The sequence below is a fragment of the Tympanuchus pallidicinctus genome, unplaced genomic scaffold, assembly GCF_026119805.1.
Source record: "Tympanuchus pallidicinctus isolate F22 unplaced genomic scaffold, pur_lepc_1.0 scaffold5, whole genome shotgun sequence".
NCBI lineage: Eukaryota > Metazoa > Chordata > Aves > Galliformes > Phasianidae > Tympanuchus > Tympanuchus pallidicinctus.
This window is the reverse complement of record NW_026294769.1, coordinates 38356890-38374781: the sequence shown is the minus strand read 5'-3', so window position 1 is coordinate 38374781 and position 17892 is coordinate 38356890. Positions and strand designations below refer to the sequence as shown.

At 37.1% G+C, this 17892-nt stretch overlaps 1 protein-coding gene across 2 annotated transcripts in view; it reads right to left on the bottom strand.

Annotated features, from left to right (window-relative positions):
• Positions 1–17892, bottom strand: part of LOC128090691 (lipoxygenase homology domain-containing protein 1-like) — a 214046-nt gene that overhangs the window by 192732 nt on the left and 3422 nt on the right. For both annotated transcript variants that reach the window (XM_052703161.1, XM_052703162.1), the window contains exon 3: positions 2211–2339. The gene's annotated coding sequence lies outside the window, so the exon portion shown is untranslated. The remainder of the gene's footprint in view (positions 1–2210; positions 2340–17892) is intronic.

Genomic DNA, 17892 nt, shown 5'->3' with positions numbered 1-17892 from the left:
AATAAGGCAGCTCCAGGCCATCTTACATCCCAATAAGATACATTCACTACTGCTTATTCTGGAACAGTTATCAGCTTTGCAGACTTTCAAACTAACTTGGAGTCTGGTTCCTGACTACCAAAAACAATATTAAAAAAATAAAATATTTGTGTGCTGATTTTCATTTTAATTTACTGAATCTAAAAGACAATGCAATGATCATGTCATCCAAGCACATCCTTTCATCTTTGCGCTTCAACATTGGGAATAACAATACAGAAATTTCTCCATGAAAGAGTGATCTGAACACATCTTAATGTATGGAAAGTCAATTTTCCTAGCCTTACATTTTATAGGCCAGTATATGAGAATTCATTGCAACATTTGGCCTCATTAAAATTATCAATGTTTTTATTTAAAAAGAAAAAAATCAACAACTCCTTCAATCAAATGTCTTTCATCTTGAGAAATAACTCTACTAGCCATGAGTTGATTCTTCACAGACGTAAGGTGGACTTGAGAAACTATGAAACAAAACTAGAGAAACTGCCTGAAGAGGTTCCAGACTGCATGAGCTAGTATCCATTGCAGCCTTAATCCTTACAGTTTATCTTATAACTGAAGCTGTTTCTATACCTTGTCACTTAAGCAGAAAGGCGGGATACAGAGGACATGACAGATAAAAAGGTTCAATTCCCTCACTGCACTTTGCCACTCTATATAAAAACCTGAAGGTGCTAAGGCAGAAACCACGTTCAACAACTTGTTCATATGGTCCCAAGAACACTAAGATTCTGTTTTCACTGGTAATGCATAGACTTTGCTATAAACATTTGGAAAGTTTGAACTATATAATTTGTTTTTTTATGGAAAGAATATAACTGCTGCTGCTTAATACAGAACGCCTTCAGGAAACCACTGAAGATAGGTGGTGAAGGCTAACCAGTACAGCAGTCTAAACATAGTATTTGAACTGAGAAGTTTATGAATCAAATATCTTGCATCAAGAGCTTCACAGCTTTTTTTCCAACAGCAGCCACAACTTGTTTATTTTGTCCTCTTATTCCTAGAAATCTGCATAGCTGTAGGTAACAGTCATTCAGAATTAGAGCTTAGGAGCTATAGAAGTGAAACACTTTGATCTTTTTTTAGAGAGAAAGAGATGCCAAGTACTCTTTTTCTCTAATGTCACAAGCAACGTTTTTGAAGATGTATTTGGCCATTCAACAACACCCTAGTGCCCTTTTTCATAGACTCTGGATGGAATACTTTCCATATATTCTGCCACAGTGGAAAAATCCATGAGCCTGAACTTACAGTACAGTAAGCAGACAATATTTATATATAATATAAATATATATACTAACACTGCTTGCTAATGTATACCCCACATTCAGTCAAGAGGCAAGAGCAGTAGATGGCAAAGTTGACAATGACTGTGCTTGGGCTCACAGCCAGCACTATAAATATATGAAATGGTGCTTTTCATTAACTGAGTGGGAGAAAATTTACAAGACAGGTCATGTAAAACAGTAAGTGGTTTTGGTTTCTCTACCTCAATGTGGCTTATGGGCTTTTTAAAGTGTTTAAAATCAAGATTTCTGTCAGCTAAATCCTCTCAACTTCACTTGAGTTGTGCAAGCAGTGAAGTTGGTAACAACTTTGAAAAAAAATTTTCACAAGCACGAAGTTTTCCATCTGGATTAAAAAGCACAAAGAGTAGGGAGGACTGCAACTGATAGTTACAAAGGGAAATATGAAGCTCTTCATTCTCATTTGCATATTTGTCACAATTTTATGCTCTAACAGATTGTGCTACCTCTAAACATGCACCATAACTTTTAAAAGTGATATCTCTTAATATGATCTATTTTGAACATGTACTCATAACCACTTTTTTTTTTTTTTTTTCCAAATGCAGAAGTTTGATATTAAGCTTCTTAGTAAAAATAAATAAATAAATGAAAAAGGAATTAACTAGCAATAAGCATGTGTCTAAGGAAATGTGATTAACTTCTCCAGAACAGGTTTACAATATTGGGACAAAGACAAGATTTCAAATAAACAAACACAAAAATTTTATATTAGAATGCTGCAAGCAAATATTTTTTGCTCAAACTAAAATAAAAAACAAATACAATATGCTGCAGTGTAATCAGAAGACGATTTCATTCTTTTATATCATCACTGTATAGAAAGAATCATTAGGACAAAAATTAAAGCTGTCTTACCTGATCCAAGACCTTTGAAGGGCTAAAAGAAAAATCAGAGCCACATAGACGATATTTAGGTGATGGATGCTGCCTCTTTCAGCTCAAACGTGTTCCAGCTACAGTTTGCTTCAGTCACTATGGCCCAAGCTGAAAGCAAACATTGATGTTAGTGTAATACCATTTTCTATTGTACCTATAGCAACAGCAAACACACTGTAGAACTTAAGCAACAGGCTGACCACTCCCTTACCACAGTCTCAGTCTCTTTAAACTGTACATACAGATATTCTGCAGTATCTTCTATATGGCAAACTTCCCCGGTAGAAACATTTTCATTCATAAGACAGTTCAACACTGTAGAGAAAAATTTTATATAAGCTTTAAAAAAAAGTGTATTTAAGATCTTATTTTGTGCCCCCAATGCCCACGTAATAGCTTATGTGTATCACAAGTTTGTCACCTCTTGGAATCTGAAATTACCTTTTAGGGAGATAGATCAACTGCATTAGCAAAGATAGCATGCAAAACAGTGTGCAAATGTTATTATGCAAACATTTTCTCAAGAAATCACTATGTTGCTGCATTAAACAGGGCAAAATAAAGGCAGAGATTAATGCACCAGAGAGGCAAAGTAATCCCTGAAACAGTGGCACCAATTCTTTTGCTTAAGTTAGACACCAGGTAAAGGGTTTTGTTGTTTCAATAATACAGGACTTGCTTAATGTTCAGAAACTGTGGAAATCCAACACTAGATTTGGGAGAGTTTAGAAGCAGTTCCAAATCCCGTACCCAGGCCAAAATTTTATGCAAAGTATCAAATTATGTAATGAAAAATTGTGTTCTATTACTCATTTTAAATTACGTGACAGATGCAGTAACATATTACTGGGAACCTCACTGAGAAACACTGCAGTTTAGAATATTGTTTCATTTAAATTGCCGCAGTTATGTGAAAATGGAACAATGCTCTCGTGAATCAGAGCATAATACAATGCCTAAAATACAACACATAATATATTCATATTTAAGTGTGTATATGAAAAAAGAAATATTTGTCTGAAATAGAAAGTGATTTTGAAACCAAAGCACTGAAGCATATATCATGGCCAAATTATGAGGGTTTTTTTTTGTTCTCTTCAGTATACTTTGCTGGACTTCTCAGCCCCATAATACATAATTCAGAGCAGCAGAAAGAAAATTAAAACTATATGAAAAATGTAAGAATGAGTTCCAGAATTAACAGTGCTCGACTGTGAAAATAAATAAGTAGGATGACAGTTAGGAGACTCTGCTCATAAAAATTTATCTCTAAATAGAAAAAGGATTCTTCTCACACTGTGTTTCTGATCTTCTCCACAACATCCTACATCTGCATCCCATCCAGAGGTCAGAAACAGACTATTTCAAACAAAAGAATAAATTAACCTTTTTTTTAATATCAAGATTTTAGGGTGCTGATTTCATTGAACCATAGAATGCCCCAAGTTAGAAGGGATCCCTCCATGAGAAGGCTGTACTACCAGCATTGAAGCACAACGCCAGAGTTACAAAAAACGTTCTGTAGCAAAGAGCCTGAAAGCATGTAGAGCTGTTTTTCAGCACAGCCACCCAGAGGGGCAAGAGAGATTTTCATCTCCCATATTTGCAAGACAAGCTTGACATCAATCTGACTTCTGCCTTTTACACCAGTCATAGCTATGCAGAAGTCCTAGATCACAGAATATCCCAAAGCTGAAAGGGACATACATAAATCACTGATTTCAACTCCTGCTTCTCAAAAATCAGACTGCATAACTGAGAGCTTTGCCCAGTGGTCTTAGAATCCTGTAATAAATCTAGCCCCTCCAAGTACTCAGCTAGTATGAGTATGTGTGTGTGGCACTGAGCCATCTCCCAAGTACAGAGCTGCATTTTCACAGCTATGGGGTAAGGACAACATCCCACAGGTTTCAGCAAGCCACCCAGCCATAAATCCCTGTACTCTGGTGCAGAGCATGCATTTGTACTGTACTACAGAAGGCCCACCATTCAAGTACTCTGTCCCATGGATGTCATGTTAAATTGGTCCCCAAACTGCCTTAATGGCCCTCTACTGAACACACACCAGCTTACTGACATCATTCTTGTATTAGAGTCCCTTTAACGAGCATACGGGAGAAAGGACAGAGTGTGCACACTCTTGAACCCAATTTGTTGTGCCACCATATTACTCAAAACCTACAAAGGAATTACACCCTGTGAATGGATAACTGGACAAGCATTTCTCAAGTTCCTCTGGTGCAGAACTTCCTACACTCCATTTTATGGCCGCTTCCCTATGGGTCTTCTTTTCTCAAAGCTGAACAGGCCCAGGTCACTCAGCCTTTCCTCGCAGGAGAGATGTTCCAGGTCTTTCATCATCTTTGTGGTCCACCGCTGGACTGTTTCCAGGAAATCCCTGTCTTTTTGTACCGGGGAACCCAGAACTGGATACAGTACTCTAGGCGAGGCCTGACCAGGGCAGAGAAGAGGGGGAGGATCACTCCCCTTGACTTGCTGGCCACACTCCTTTTAATGCACCCCAGGATCCCCTTGGCCTTCTTGGCCAAGGGGGCACACTGCTGGCTCATGGCCAACCTGTTCTCCACCAGGACCCCCCATGTCCTTCAATACAGAGCTCCTTTCCTGTATACGTCATATCCCAGCCTGTACTGATTCATTCTGCTATTCCTTCCTAGGTGCAAGACTTTACACCTGCAAAAGAAGAAACCTGCATTTTCAGTATGTTACCTAAAATGTGGTCAATTGTTCTTTCTTCCACGTTCCAAAACTTCCAGGTTGGTTGTGAAAGTGATTTCCAAATCTAATTCTTCCCATTTTTAACAAGATGTACCCTGTGAACTGCAACAATGCAAAACTTCACAAAAAAAAAAAAATAGGAAAAAAAAATGATTGCCAGGCCATTTGATGTCAGGGCACTGAGGGCACTAACAGATCCCACTGTCTCTGACCACATTTCTTTCATCTTCTCCTCGATCCAAGTTCTGAACTCCCAGAAAACTCAGCGCTTTGATACTTCAGCATAATATATAATGCATGATTATGCATCAAGTGACAAATCTCAAATACACAAAAGCAAGCTAGATGGAGGGAAAGTTATTTATTTACAATGCTATTTAATCCTTACAGATATTCTCTTGAACCCTAAAGTTGTTTATTGAAAAAGTTTTCTGGCTCACCCTGCTGTGTAGGCAACTATAAGACAGCCTGTTTCTACAATCCTGTGGAAGTACACCACCAAAAATAAATGTGTTAATTATTTTCTGAAGGTTCTCCTACATCACAAAGAAAGTATAAAAAAAGAAAAACTAAGATGGGCCCATACGGCGCAGACTTCCAGAGCAGTGGGAGAAATCTACTTCTAAAAGAGGATAACACCTAAATCAGAAATATTTAAATTCACAGTCTCAAGTCCCACCAAAGCAGCCTTGTTTTATATGGCTTTAGAACATCTCTTCTTTGTCACTACAAAGTGCAGATCTACAAAGATTTCAAAATTTGTATTAGCATCACCTCTGTAGCATTAACACTTAAAGCTTACTATTTCCCTTTTTTAAGTAGTAAGATCAGTAACGTTTCAAATGGCACCTGTAGTTGCAGGTATGTGTCTAGTGACACAACAAATGGAAACAGCAAATTCTGCAACATTTAACCCCAGGTTTTCTCTTACACGAAAGAAAATTATTCCCTTTTCTCTCTTTTTGCTGATGAATAAAATAAAAGGAGCAGAGTATATTGGAGTAATAGAAGAATAAATAAGAGAGAAGGGAGAATGTAGCATTCTGAAAAACCTGCTTCCAAACACCTTGTTACTCCCTACCTATTTCTATAGAGGTCCCATCCTCCTACTTCTGTTTTTAGAACAGGTCTAACAGTCTAGGGAATGCTAAGCTCTGTAAGTAACTCAGCTCCACACAGTGGAACCACACAGAATTCCTTATAGCTCTTCCAAAGCCTCTCTTCCATCACACTGATCTCTAGATCACAGAGCAGGCAAAGAAAAAGTATCTCCCTTCACCAGGGGAACAATACGTTGCTATATTAGCACTGTTTCAAGGTGAGGATGTGGGTGAAGCATAAATGCTTCCTCTTCATAAATATCTTTGTTTCAGAGAAAACATGGAGTTGGATAAAAATGCCAATCTGAATGCTTCCTTTTTTCTCTTTAGAAGAAATCTATATCACAGATATCAATCATACATCCTTAGAGCTTAATGCCAAGACAAGCAAAGGAAAAATTATGTTCCAACTCTAAAATCCCATTGCGTGATTCTCAAAATCTGGTATGAGATTCAGCTTATTCATTTCAGAAAAGGCAGAACTACCACTGAACAGAAACCTTTTCTGAGAAACAACAATTTTCTTCCATAGCTATAGATCAGCTCACAAAGCTTCCACAGGCAACTACCATCCAGTTTTGTTCTTTGCCCTACAGCACCTTCTGCCTCATGGAGTTCAGCTGTGATGCAGTTAGATGAAATCACTAACAGCTGCTACACTGTGCTGTTATTAAAGGTGTACATACCACTTTAGCACAGTTATTTGCAGTGACTGCTTACATCTCCCTGTATTTGAACATGCTGCAAGTCATCTGAATCACAGCTGAACAGCTGCCATCAGATACAGCAGGCAAAAAGTCAAAGTTTCTGTGTTTTAAGTTAAGTACAAGTTACTATGTTTGTCCACAGCAGGGCAGACCTTTACAATTTTCCCCTTTTAAATAAAACTAATAGCAGCAATACTCAATGTTCTGAGAATCACTGAGCCTTCAGGTATACACAGTCCTGCCCATGGCTAAGGGTTGGAACTGGATGAGCCTCCAACCTAAGTCATTCTATGATAAGACTCTACGACCCTGTGAGCAGCGGGCCTGCCCGAGCACAATAGCTTGGTCAGCTGCAGGATGTTATCACCGCATCAAAAACACAACTAAGCAAGATGTTAAAGCCCAACAGCAACTACATTTAAAAATTAACAGTAATTCATCTGAATTAATAACATTAAGAATTTGACAACAGACTCAATGTTTGCATAATGAATTGCAATAAATGCTAGGAGCGTCTCATGAATTCTCCTCATAACGTTTCTTTTTCTACTACATATAATGTCATCATTTTTGTTACCTCAGGAAAGCAAAATCTAAAGGGCAAAAATTTGTTGGTTTTTTTTTGTTGTTGTTGTTTTTGTTTGTTTGTTTTTTTGAGGGGGGTGGGGGGGAATAGTAGCATTGGCAGCACAAAATTGATGTTATAGTTTTAGACACGCAACCACTGATAATTTAGATAGCGCTTCTGTATAACCAGCATAAGCTGAAGAACATCTAGCTTGCAGCCAGCACGCTCAGTAGGGAAATTTATTAATCCTACTTCTGAATTTCCTCAGGAGTAATGTCTGTAGATATTTGATAAAAAGATCCAGGCTTGGCAAACAAATACGTTTTGTTGAGTTATGATAGAATTGCACAACCTACTGTTTGACAGATTCAGTCGTATGATTCAAGCCAAGCTCTTCAGTTTAATGGAAATATATCCTTGTTTTCTGCTTTCTTGAAAAGGCCCTTTCAAAAATCACTGGTAGCCACAATCCTGTTCCTATGTAGTAATTGTTACAGTACACCTGAAATCAACCCTACCATTCTCATCTTCTAAATAACCATACCCTAACTATCATAAGAAGATATCTTTGTCTGTCACTGTTATTTCTAGGACAAATCACCAAGTCAGTGAAACACAGAAAGGCATTGAGCTCTGAAGTCACATGAATATTACAGCTTTTAGCATATTCTTGTTTTGGTTCTCCAAAATTTACATACATTAGTAAGTCCATTAATTATTTCTTCATTCTCATTACTGTACATAACACCAAAGACTTCCCTGGGATGCCCAAGATCAACTTTTGACAAGAGAAAGACAGTAAGATTTTCTCTTACTGTCTCAAACAGAGACACGAGTTGACCAGGTACTTAGGGTTTGGGGATTAAAAACAAAAAAAGTCAGCTGTGTTTGGCAATAGCAGACACGTGGGCAGGAGGACAAACACATAAGTATTAGAGTGGTAGTATGAAGGTGTAAAAGACAATTGTGTGCTTGTGCTAGGATTACATCCATCAACCTATTTGTGCACTTCAAAAGCACAATACAGTAATTCTGAAGTGTATTCAATTTCATTTTTTTCACAGGTTATGCTTGGCAAAGACAAGCCTGTTTGTGTAAATCCTAAGGCATGCTTTAGAAAAATAACTGCCTAGTTAGCACAGGCAATTTTAACATCACCACTTTGCAATCTCTTACTGTAACTCATACCAATCACATAAAAATGCTTAACATGTACACTGTCAATAAACCACTCCAGGCTCTATTTCACTTCTCCAAACATTCATTTACTGTAATATATAATATACTGTGTATATTACACAGGACTTACTGTAACTCATGGCTCCTTGAAATAAATTTCCCTGATGAAAAAGGCAAACATTAATACCACTGTCCCACCAAACTTTAAGTCTTTCTGAATCTCCCAGATGCAGAGCTTTAGGGAAGTGTGTGTCTTGAACTCAAGAGGAAATACTTTTTAGAGATACAATGATAATGTGAATATAGAACAAAACCCAGCAGGTCTAGTGCAGCTATTTATACAGCTGGGATTTACCCTAGTGGCATCTCCTAGATTCAGTTGCTATGGTTTTAAATTTTGTAGCACAGATAGCCTTCTCTTTTACTTACCATTATGTTTCCTTGACTAATAGAGTCACTGCAAATAACACATCAATTAAGAACTGTATTTAACAACATCTGCTTGCTGTGGCAGCCTAAAAAACCTGATTTCTTTTTAAAACGTTTCTATATAGACAGGCTGCTGAGCTATACACACTGCAGCAAGTGTTCCACCTGCTGGACAAAAAGCAGCACTAACTTTCCTTAAGAGGAAACAGATGTAACAAATATCTGCGATGAAAACAACAAAAATAAAAAATAAAAATAAAAAAATCAAGATTCCCTTATACTTGTCTAAGTGCATTAAGTAAACCAACAAAAGTGAAAATGCAGCCAGCTAATTAAAAAAGATACAAAGAGATTATTTCTTGCAGAGGAGGATCTGTTCTACTTTCCCAATATTTTTCTTTTAATAAGAAAGTCTTTTCTAAAAGGTCTTTTCTCCTTTGTGCTTTCACAGAGGACTTGCATTACTTGAATCTAAAATTCTTCTGTCTTTTTTGCTGTTCTAGATTGATAACTGCCTCAATAAGGCAAGTAGAAATAGCCCCTTCTTTGTCTTCCTTGTTCAGCTCAGACGGAGGCCTAAATGAGAATATCACATATTGTGCCATCCTAAACCAGCTGAGCATTACCAAATCCCCATGTCCCCCAGCAGCCCCAGACCAGGAGCCAGGTACCACGGGCATTCCCCATCCATATCAGCCCAGAGGGAGAGCTCCTCTGCCTTCCACTGTGAATGATGAGAGGCACTGTATGTGGCTGAATCTGCCTCCCAGAGAGATGTGAAAAAGCCTTTTGACAGTGTATAGCTCTGTATCAAGCTAGAGGATGCTTTCCATTGAATCAGAGGTTTGGGAACATGATCTTCACTTTGGTCCATGTAGTTCTTTCAAAACTCCAGTATATTTCTTAATTGGTTGTTCCTCTGAGACCACCAACAGCAGTCCTTCATCAAGGTACTGCCCAAGCCTTAAGCAGGTCAAGGATGCAAATGAAGAGGCTACAGGTCTCTTTTTATGTTATCCACTCTCCTCCAAATCCCACATGCCATCAAAAGGCAGGAAGATTGTAAAACCGCTCCTAGAGTTAGGAAATGATGGTTTACAAAATCTTGCAAGCGTGTTCAGAAACCTTAAATCTGACTAGCAAGTAATACCAATATTGGCTTTGCTTTTTCTAGACCCTGAAAACAAAAGCTTTCTGCTTACAAACGTATTCACCACACTGCCTTCAGTGATAATGAATATAAATAATGCTATGAAATTTATTTTCATAAATTAAAGACCATACATCAAGTTCAGATGAAGCTGGTTGGAAACTTCATATTTTATGCTGCCAGAAGCAACACAGAACAGTCATCTGCAAAAATATACATACTTATGTACACATATCAATATATATATCCATATAGAGGTATATAGACATATCATCTATTTTAGAGGAACAGAAAGCTAAGGAAAGGAAATATTTAAATAAAACATGCAATGATTAGGAGATAAGCCATAAGCTGCAATCTGAGAGAAAAGTAATTTAAGAAGTAAGCAAAATTACACAGAAGAACACTTATGACAGCTGTAAGAATCGGGAATAAAAGCACTGTAGAACAGTGATGAGAAAAGACTGGGTTTAAATAAACTAATAAAAACAGTATAACTGTATCGCTATTAAATCCTCAGAAATAATGAGGGCACAGCAGAAATGCTCAATGAGCAGTTCATGTAACTGTTTTACACATGGATAATCAGGTGCAGACAGATAATAAGGTAGATGAAATTCTACTTTATTTCAGCAGTAAGTAAGGAGGATCCTGTAACAAACTTACTGAAGTTTGATTTTTTTTTTTTTAATTAAAAGACTTGACCTATCAACTTGAAAAACAAGTGGCAGAGGAACTCTGAAGAATTTTCAGAAGATCAGAGAGTACTCTGGAAGAGTTAGGACAATGAATGAAAGTCAGTCTGCATCACTATTAAAATGTATAAATGCACAAACTTCCATCTTACAGGGCCTGCCAACCACATAAAAGTACTAGGTAAAACAAAACTGCCTACAGCAGGATTCAGTCAACAAAATGTTGATAATAGTAATGATACTTTCATACAAGTGCACTTACATTAGATAATGGCAATCAACAGTAAAATTTCTAATGGTATTACAAGTCTGCCTGATAATAATAAACAGTGTCAATGCAATATATGCTGATCACATTCACATCAACAAATGAAGGCACTTCGAGTCCTGTGCCATCCATACTCTGTGCTGGCCGACTACATTTGGAATTGACTGTGCAATTTCAGTCCAAAAGCCATAGCATGTGATTACAGGCAGGGTTCTGCTCAGCATGAGACTAACATGGCCACATAATATTGGACATAAGCTGAAAAGAAATAATGTATTTTTAATGGGAATCCATAGAATCAGTTCTTAACTCCTTCAATATAACACTTCTGGAAGAAAATAAAGTCTTGACAGAAGACACAAATGTTAGGGAAGAGGCAAATAACAGAAAGGGTAGAGTTCACTGTTGCAGAGCAATCTATGTTGCATGGTGATGTGGACACAAGCGATCGCAGTGTATTTGAAGATAAGAAAATGTAAAGTAATGCACAGGAACAAAGACAATGACTTCTGTTCTGGTAACCAGGAAAGGATGATCAACTGAACATGGGTTCTTGAGAACTGCGTGCCCAGAGGGGCTTATGTGAATCTGGGGTGTTTAAAAGGAGCAATATGAAGCAGGAAAAGATTATAAGAGAGAAGAGCTTCTGTTATCTGTTTTTGGCAATGCTGCATTTTCTTTTAGAAAGGCATAGCCAGATCTCAAGGTAATACGTTAAGAAGAGCATTGACAAACTACAGTGACATCAAAGATGAATACAGGAACGATTCAGACATTTGATGGTGCAGGACTCCAGAAAAATCAATCTTCTTAGCTTAACAAAGTAAAACTGAAGCAATTACTTGATCACATCCTTTAAGTACCCAGACACAAAGCGCTGGGACTACAATGTTCTTCATTCCAGCAGGAAAGATACAGCAAAACTCAATGGTTAGAAGTTGAAGCCAGAAATTTCAAGAAGATAGGACAAATGTTAATAGCAGTGCTTACCAATTTGTTATTTTTTCCCCCAATATTTAATAGTTAGCACCTAAGATCGTCAGCTTATTCTGAATATCAAAACTGATGCCCTTGTATCATTCAATTATATTACTAAAAAGAATTCACAATAGGACTGTTTTTAAATCCCCTCAGATTAGATTAACATCATCAGATTTTATTATACCTAATTACCAAGTACATAAATCTGGCTGATTTTATTAAAATGCAAACCAAGTAATAAAATTTGTTTTTTTAAAAATGGATTAAAGATGCAAATGCTTAAGTCAGGTCTCTGTTGAGATAGAGTTTGATTTGGGGCCAAAAGGTATTCATGTTAGAGAACTGATTGTTTTTTCTTAGACTTTCAAAACAAAACGTTCTCAATCACAGACCGGATCTGCAACATAGTACCTCGAAAAGATACATTTAAACAAAGGAAGGGAGAAAAGATCCTTAGACATATTCTTGGGAAAGCTCAAATAAAGGGGTTTGCTGCACTACTCACACAAAAAAACGTTGGGGAGATAGTAAGTCATGTAAGTAGATAAACAATGTGATTTACACACCTCAGGCAGTTGAAGTTCTCAGCATTTCTTCTGTAGAAAGGTATTTTAATATCTCTTCATATTTAAGCATATTCACTTGTTTACTGACATTGATCTGCACCACTTTGTAAACTAAATTAAAGCCAAAACAAAAAGGTTAAAATTAAAATATCATTCCTGTCCTCAAAGATCAATTGTTTGGCCTTTTTTAAACTTCCTGTTTTGCTATATAGGAACTCTTCTTTATCACACTTGATTCAAGGAACATGCTATTATTGTTTTGCTTTGCTTTACTCCCCATCAGCAAAAAAACTACTGCACCTGAACAAGACTCTAAACCCCTTTTCCATGCATGTTTTCTCACAGAATAATCTGACATCAGTAGATTGTTTGCTTTTAACCCTGACATCCCCCTGACCTATTTTTGAAACAAATCTTATTTTAGGATGTCCTGACTTGGGTACTAAATTGGAAACCCTGGTGTGAATTTTATAGAACACTATTTCCTTTTATAGAGGATGTTCACAGCTAATCTGTCATCTAAAGGGCAGACAGAGGCCAGAAGGCTAGGAAGCCAAGACAGGTGGCCTAGCAGAAGCCTGAAACCTAAACATATATATATATTTTTTTTTTAGCATTTTGTAGAAGATCATGAGGAATCAGAGTATTTTCTCACTTTACCCTGTTTTATCAAAGCTACAAAAACAGCTGTGCAACAGGATAGGGAAATGCTGATCAGAAAAGCTTTCTTGCAGAGCAGCTCTTCTTCCTGACAGAGACAGGCAGCACATTCACCCTGTTCCCCAAAGCTCCTCTCCCAGGAAGTTACACAAGGAAATGAAAAATGCATGTTTATTCAGGCATCCCTGGTGACCACGCAAACACCATTTGTCCTCACATGTTTTTAAACATACTTAAGACACACCAATCCTCCCTTTGTCCTATAAGTTATCAATAATAATGTAGTTGCTTAAATTAATCTTCCATTAAGCATCACTCTTTTCATTCACTGGCAAGCCGTCAACTACGAGCTCTGTACATCACCATCTGGCTCAGGGCATGTGCTGTGCATGGCAGTACTGTCCCCAGGCAGCCACAAGGTCTGGGACTCTCCAGCATGTCAGTCACCTCCAGGAGGTTGCCAGTACTTCATGCCACACTCCTTGTATCCTGATAAGGTGGAGTGATTCTGCAAACAAAGCGCAGTTTGTCCTTGTGCAGGCAAGATAGACGACCTAAGTCTGTAGGAGTTATGTGGAACTTGGGACGGTAGCAGAAACAGGTAACATCAATCCGCATGCAGCTACTGTGCCTCGACTGTATCTAATTCTCTCAGCTCCTTCATTTAGGCATGAACTAGGAATGGGATTTCTAATATGCAACACAATGTTTGGCGTCAGTATGACCTAAATTACATTGCAGAAACATTCTTTTGCCCCTAACTGTAATGAAAGGATGTGGAGCAGCAGGAAGTAGTGTTCTTAAGTCATAATGTTGAGTCAACTTGAACAAGGAAAGCCAACCACAACCATGGCCAACTGCACAGCCCCAGCATCAGCTCACAGTGGGGTTTCCCTAAAACACAACTGAATACTAAGCAACTCCCAAATGTGGACCAGCAGCACATGTGCTCCTTCTTTTCCATGCCATCTCTCCATTGTACTGAAGGTCTTGATTTGGTTGTCCCATTCAGCTGAAGGCATCAGAAAAATTCCTCCTGAAGGTAGTGATTTATAGACTAAATTAATAGGCTTTATCTTGCTTAACTGTACTAAGCTCAAACCAAAAAGAAGAAATACTGTCAAAGATACAACACAGAGGAGTTAACTTACTGAAAAATTTCCCAATTTGAACACAGCAATACCCTTTTCAGATGTTACTTCATTAAAGACAGACACAAGTGTGGTATTTGGGGAAGGGGCTTGCAAAGCATGGACAGTCATATTTCCTCTCTAAGATGTCTGGCAGAGATGGTAGACAAACTTTATAAACTTAAGAACCATTACTTGATTCATAAATGCTGAACAATTTTTACTGCCTCTCCTCCCAGTGGCCCTACACACATTCTGCACAAACATCCTCATCTCCTCTCTAAAGTAGAAGTGACAGTTCCAATAATCAACAGGTTGTGCAGTGATTCTAGATTTGTGGTACTGTGTATTGGTGTCCTATTTTATGCTATTCTATCATCTTGAAATATATTTTCAAACCAGTTAAATATGATTTATCAGCAATTACACCCTTATATTGAGCTAGCATATCCCTTGTTAATTAAAATAGCTTTGTAATACAGCCTTGCCAAGTATTTTAGCTCTGGAGCCTGTGAGCCCAAACCATCATCAGCTCCACAAGTTTCTTAATTTACACCTACTGAGATAGGATCAGCAGACTTGGGTTTGGTTAAATGAAATTTCTGTTTGGATTACAGACTGACACTGCCTACATATGGGTGTACACATCAGGACAAATAGACACCACAGGTGGCCACTATTCAAATGAAAAACATTACAGAAGGTTGCCTGGATAACAGAAAATAGATGAAGGCATACAAAATAAGCATTTACTCTTACTGTATTTCAAATAATACAAAATGAATTTTGCCAGATTCAGATTTAACATAAGCATTATAAAGCTTTTTTAAAGATATGGTATTATAATGAAATATGTATGTCCATGTGAGAGTTGTTACACATGCACCAAAGCTTTCAAAACTGACTGGCAATTTTTAGGTTAGTTGTATCAATTTAGTGCTTTACTTTCAAGAGACCAAGCATTTAGTTTTGAGAAGAACTAATCAAAATCATTTCCACATACTTATGACATAAATGCAGCTGAGAATACTTTGAAATGAATAGGAATTTTACCTCCTATTTCCTTCTCAATAAGCTTTAATTAGAAGGTTAGTTTTCAGTGAAGCTTTCTAGCACAAAATCTGCTATTTGCAAATTATATATTTTTTTAATAATAACTTCCAGAAGATAGTATAGTGATACTGAAGAAAAAAAAAAAAAGAAATAAGGCAAAAAAAATTATGTTTTGCTTTTAAATGGAGTCAGATATTGCAAAGTCCTGTTTCTAACTAAAGTAATCCTCATTACATAAATCTTTGCATATTTCTGCCAAGGTATCTGTGATAAAAAGAGCTGAGCTAATTCAATCTGAAATATTTAAGTTACACTTAAGGAAGTGTACTTTTGATTTGCACTGTCTCCAACTTCAGTATTCAATTGATTCAATTGCAATTGGTCATGCCAAATACTTGATTACATTATTGGTTTTCTAGTATGAATCAATTTTCCTGTTTGATTCAGGGACTTGCTCACTACTGCAATTTAAGTGAAATTAGCAACCAGGGACATAACACGGTAATCTGATGTCATGAAGTGTTCAAATAAAAAATTACAGGGCTTTTAGTATTGGAAACAACAAGTAAATCTTGAGGCAAGCTAATTACATTTTCTTCTATTTTTTCACCAGTTAAAATCTTCCCTCCTTGTCTCAGGTGCACACCTTATTATCAGGTCTGTGTGTGCTTTTAGGATTAGTTGTGCTCAAGGTAATACCATCACCTTCAGGAGACAGGAGGAGTTTGCACAGCCCAAGTACAGCTTTCCCACCTTCCTTTTCTCATTCTTTCCCATTTCTCCTTTTCTCACAAAATCGTACACAGCCATTTGATTTTCAGTGATTGCTGCCTGCATGTTCACCTACGGCTATAATTATACCTTATAGCAGAGTTTACAAGGCAAGGTGAGCATCTCCTGTTGTGACATATAATAAACTGAATAAAATACAGTAAGTGACCTCAGTTTCTCAATCTATTCACCAAGCATGACTATCGAAAAATTCACAGACACATGGCACTGCAGAGTAAAGAAAAACATCCTAGATGGGCAGTTAGCAGCAGTGGACTAGAACCATCGTATTTACCCATGTCGCTCTCAATTTTATTTATTTATTTATATATATGATTTTTATATATATAAATAATATATATAATATATATAATTTAATTTATAATATATATAATTTTATATAATTTATATTAAAATTAATATTTTTAATATATATATATAAAATTACAGGTAAGAATAGTTATTAAATTGAGATCACAATTCTTTAATTTAAGAGACAGTAACACACAACATCAGAAGTTCTGCTATCATCTAGTTTTACCCATTGTTTCACTCTAAAAGAACCAACTACTTACTCTGCTAACAAAGGAAATCAGATCAGTTTAACAAAAGTAATTCTTGGAATACGACATTTAGAAAATCTGAGATAACTAATCCTCTTTAAAATCTCACTATACCCATCACTATAAAGCTATTGATTTTAATGCCTAATACAGACAACAGCCAATTACATTCCCTTCTGCCTCACCTTTTCCCTCAATTACTTTTTGTATTTCCATGCTGTCATTTTTTGTATTAGCAATATTTTACCAAATAAAAAGCAATATATATATAAAGAACCTATAAATACAGCAGGGTCTCAGAAGACAGTGTTCTTGCTCTTGCTAGAAGAAGAGGGAAAACTTGTTTGGCAAATACACTTTCCAAGCTTTGACAATCAAAGTTAAAACTGACACTGTTTGCCTTCCTGCTATCAAGGATAACAGAGGTAGACTCTGGAAATGAGTTTGTTTCTCTCACATTAGAGTGAATCATGAGAACTCCTGGAGGTTACAGATACTGGAAAATATCTGCAATTCCTGTATGCTACTGTAGTTCTATTTTAGGTAGTACAAAAAGTCAAGTTAATGTGGTTTGTTTATAGGAGACATCACAACACCTTCATTGTTATTCATCACTTGGCACAGAGGGAAGCTTGGAGTATTTCCAGACAGTTCTCAGACCAGAGTAATTTCACATAACACTTGAGACAGCTGAAGAAGCAGCAGTAGCAGGAGGGATTTATCTAGCTCAGACACAGAGATTCACACCGCTCGAGAACACTTCAGATTCATGATAAATTTAACTCCAAAGGAACTACCTATATTGTATGAGCAAGTACATATTCCAGCCAAGATCCCTTTGCTGTTTCATAAGGCCACAGGTTTTCAGTACAACTTGTGTCACATCTGCCAGCCTCAAATGCTACATCGCAAATGACACTAGACTCTTAAGTTTAGGCAAGCATGGAATTGCTTGGGTAATGAAATGATTTGATGAAGAATACATTGAAAACCTTGAAAGAATATCTCAGAAGCTGCAAATGAGAACACAGTACACAGGAAAGTCTACAAGCTTTTCCAAATCTCAGAGACACGCTACGGCCTTATTGCTGATGTAAATTCA